The following is a 4,486-nucleotide window of genomic DNA, read 5'->3' on the forward strand; positions in this document are numbered from 1 at the left end:
AAAAGGATTTTCTTGTTGTATGTTTACAGAAATCATGGAAGAGGGTTTTGGTAATGTTTTCAGGGGTTCTAGGACTATTCTTCAGACGGAGAATGAATTAATGAGGACACTGACAATGTGTCTTGTGGTCTTGCTAAGCTTTGTCTCCCCAGGAACAAAGATTGCTGAGAATTTGGGTATTAAATGCTATGCTTAAGCTTGTTGTAACTCTGGGGTAGATGGCCTATTTAGTTGTAACCCAAGGTGGGGAAACTTTTGACTTTTTTGTGCTCTGTGACTGACCAAATGAATGTACTTTGTTTATGATTGGAAACTAATCTCCATTTGAGAAGAGGGGCTTTGTGATTGACTAAATGAATGTGCTTTGTTTAAAACCATGTGACCACTTTGGTGAAAACTATGTGGCCATTTTAGTGATAAATTGTTGAGTTGTGACATGGTGAATGCTGTATTTTGATTTTCTGTGAATGTTTTGCTCTGATTTGTTATTGAATAGAGAGCTCACTGTACTATGTAAATAGAACCTTGAAAGCTGTTCACAGCAGCAGTCCTCTGGAAAGCTGCTTGTGCTTGGCTTTACACCCTCTTAAACCATAAGGACTAAAATTAGAAAGCAACCAGACATTCTTTAGACATTTTCCTTCTCTCAAGCTGTTGACACAACAAGCAGGATTCATCTCTCCTCCAGTCACCACAAATGAAGAGCTCTCTTAGCTGACCAAGCTTTTGAGCCTTTTCCAGGCAATAAACAAAACAATATCTTTCTTCCAATCAACTAGCTCCCTGCAAAGCGACCACAGGATCAACTGGAAGCTTTCTACATACTTTTCTTAAACTTCTTATAATTTTTTATACTGTCTACCCCACTACTTTTCCTTCCCTCTCTTCCTCCCTCCCTCTCTCCCTCCCTCCCTCTCTCTCTCTCTCCCTTTCTCTCTCTCCCTCTCCCTCTCCCTCTCTCTCCCTCCCCTCTCCTCCCCTCCCTTCCTTTCCCTTCTCTCCTCTCCTCTCCTTTCCTCTTCTCTTCTCTTCTTTCCTTTCCTCTCCTCTCCTCCCCTTTCTCTCCTTTCCTCTCCTCTCATTTCTAATGCCTTAAATCAATACCTTCTTACATGCCATGATCTGTCTTGAAAATCTGATATAAAATCCAACAGTTCTATCTGTGACTAATGACCCCAACAGTATATAATTTACCCATATTTGATGTATATTTTTTGTCAGTTATAACCTTGAAAACTCTAAAAACAGCCATAAAAAAATGAACTTATGGACCACAATATCCTCCAGCCTTCATCTTAGTCATTGCTCTGTCTTCAAACAGGTCCTTTCCATAAATTCACCTGAGAATTCAAATTCACCTGAGTTTTCAATGGGGCCCTCAGAACAGTCTGTTACTTCTCAGCATTTTATTTGATAAGAGTTATTTCTTCTCAAGTTAATTTTTAAAATTAATTTCCATATACAGATGTTATTTTTACCCCCTTTTAATAAAACATTTACATAAGAAAAGTATATCTTACCCTAGAATCAAATACTGTAGCTCAAAGTAATGGCTGAGTTTCTTGCTGCCCATTTAGCTTCTTCTGGGGATCTCATATACTTCACAGTTTCTGGGACATCAGAAAAATGGCCACAAAAATACCCACCTTTTGAGAGGGCATTCAGGACATATTCACCTGATAGGTCTCTCATCCTTGCTGATTCTGATGTATTTAGATGGTCATGGGCTGAGTGTGCCAGCCATCCTAAGGAAACCTTGCGGCTGGATTATACCTGCATCTTGTTTTATTGGTTTTGGAAGATCAGCTAACAAAGCACCATAATCTCCAAATATTGCATGAAAATCCCTAAACTACTCCCACTGGGAGCAGTTTAAACCCTATTGATAGGGCATGGTCGTGTAGACATTTCTGCCTCTGTCCAATTACAAACATTAAGGAAACATTGAGAACATATATGATTATCATGGGACCAAATCCTTTGCTTGGGAACATGGCTATCCTATATGTAGTGCTTCTTCTGGATGACTGAGACAGATTTTTAAGTAGTAATTTAAACTGAGTCTAGCAACTAATTTTTCAGGGCATGAAATATCCCACTGTGAGAAAAAATGGGTAAAAACTGCAACCACTTTAGAATTAGATGGGTAAAAGGGTTTCAGAGAATGAGAATTAAAGATAAAAAAGTGACTCTTCTGACTTGAAAGCAATTGAAACACTTAGAGAATGTTCTAAATTCTACTGTTCTAGACCCCTGCAGAGGTAATAGTGCATCATTTTGGAGATGTCCAGAAAGTTTATTTTTTGCACTTTTCAAATTCAAGAACTCACAAACAGGCTCTTATAATTTTGACATTTCAATAGGATGCTGGGATAAAAGCTTTTGGAAATCTTTTTGTTGTCTTTTGTAGTTATTGGGGTTTTTGGGGGGCTACTTTAAAAGAAACAGCTCCCTCATTGCCCTCTTAAAATAGAGGGAAAAACCTAAGTCACAAGAATGCACCAAAAACAATAATATATGTTAAATAATTACTGACAAAAAACACAACAAAATTCTTTAAAGGCTCTTTATGAATTCATTTTTTATCATAAAATAACATAAAAGTTTGCACAGTTTTTTAAAAAAAAAACAAACCTTACTCCTTATTTCCTTTTTCCTATGATAATAAATATTAAAGATTAGCAGAATTGAGCAAAATGAGGATTTATTATGAATCCAAAAAGTAAAATTTGGAACTTTCAAGAAAAGATTACTATTTTTTTTTTGCCTTTTGAAGAGCAATTGGGGTTAAGTAACTTGCCCAAGGTTACATGGCTTGGTTTTTTTTTTTGTTTGTTTGTTTTTTTGTGTAGGTGTTAAGTGCCTGAGGCTGGAACCTAACTCGGGTCCTCCTGGCTCCGGGGTGGTGCTTTACTCACTGCACCACCTAGCCACTCCAAAGATTACTACTTTTGACATCAACTTTGGTGGTTATGTCTGTGAAATTCTATTTGTCTTCCACATAGTTGTCAAATTGACATACCTAAAATGTAAGTCTGATGTTACTCCTATGCTCAAGAAACTTCAATGGTTCCCCAGTGTCATTTGGATAAAATACAAATTTCTATGTATTTAAATTCCTTCACAGTCTGGTTCTAGCCTCTTGTTCTGGGTTGAATTATACATTATTCCCCTCAGGAATATTATCTTCCAGCCCAACTGACTTTTTTGATGTTTTCCATACTCAACATACCATCTCCTGCCCCTGTGCCTTTGCATGGAAGGTTCCATCTCCTCAGTTCTGCTTCTTGGAATCTCTATTTCCTTTTCAGGTTTAGTTCATGTACCAACTCTTTCAAGAGGCTTTTCCTGATTCCCAGGTATTAGTGTCTCTCCCACCCCAATTACTATACATATTACATATATGTATATACACACACATACACATGCATATATGTACAGATATATGTATGTATGTATATATACACATGCACAATAAACATACATAAAAAATAGATAAAATTACCTGTATCCTGTTTTATTGGGTTTGGGAACTCCATTAACAAAGCACCATAACCACTAAATGTCATATGAAAACCCCTGAGAATCTTTTTCCAGTTAGGAGTAATTTAAGCCTTATGGATAGGGCATAGAAGTGGGGACACCTCTGCCCCCATCCAACTACTATATACACACATGTGTATATCAGTATGCATGTATATGTTCATAAGCCCCTGTTGTATCCCTTTAATAGAATGTCAATTCTTTAAGGGCACAGATTTTTTAACTTTGAAATTTATATCCCCAGCACAATTTGTTGATTGATATTCAGATGATTATGACCAAATTTCCATTTTTCAAATTCCAATTGCCCATTGTACATTTCTACTCATAGGTCCAATGTCAACTCGAAACATATTATTTTCCCACCTAAAACCAGCTTCTTCTTTCCTAATTTACTTTTTTTTTCTGGGGTAAAATAAGGTCCCACAATTTTCTCAACAACTCACTCAAAATGTCAGGGTTGTCTTGAAGGATTGTGATATAAAAGGGGTACAGACTTGTTTTGCTTGACCCCTGGGAGCAGAACCAGGAGTGACAGGTGGAGGTAGCAGAGGAAAACTTTATTTCCACATAAGGAAACATTTTCTAACCACTAAAACTCTGTAGAAGTGAAATAAGCTTCCTAGGAAGCAGTGGGATTGCTCTTTCCATAGTTCTTCAAACAAGCTTAAATGAGAGGGGATTATGGATTCCTATCCTATTATGGGCTCTGAGGTCCAATTTAACTTTGAGATTCTGTGATTCTTCCTTCCTCAATATCCCCCTTTCCAATCAGTGACCAAGTCTTCCTGATTCTTTCCTTTATAGTGTTTTTACCCTTGTGTGCACCCCCAAAACTGTATGCAACAGAGATCCTTACCCAAATAATACTCAGAGGTTTCTCAAGATTTTTCTCAAAATATGTTTAGGGTTGACATTGGACCTTGAGAATAATTTATTACGA

This window comes from Petaurus breviceps, unplaced genomic scaffold (assembly GCF_028583685.1).
Source record: "Petaurus breviceps papuanus isolate PSGF00001 unplaced genomic scaffold, PetGlider_PUasm1.0 187, whole genome shotgun sequence".
Lineage (NCBI taxonomy): Eukaryota > Metazoa > Chordata > Mammalia > Diprotodontia > Petauridae > Petaurus > Petaurus breviceps.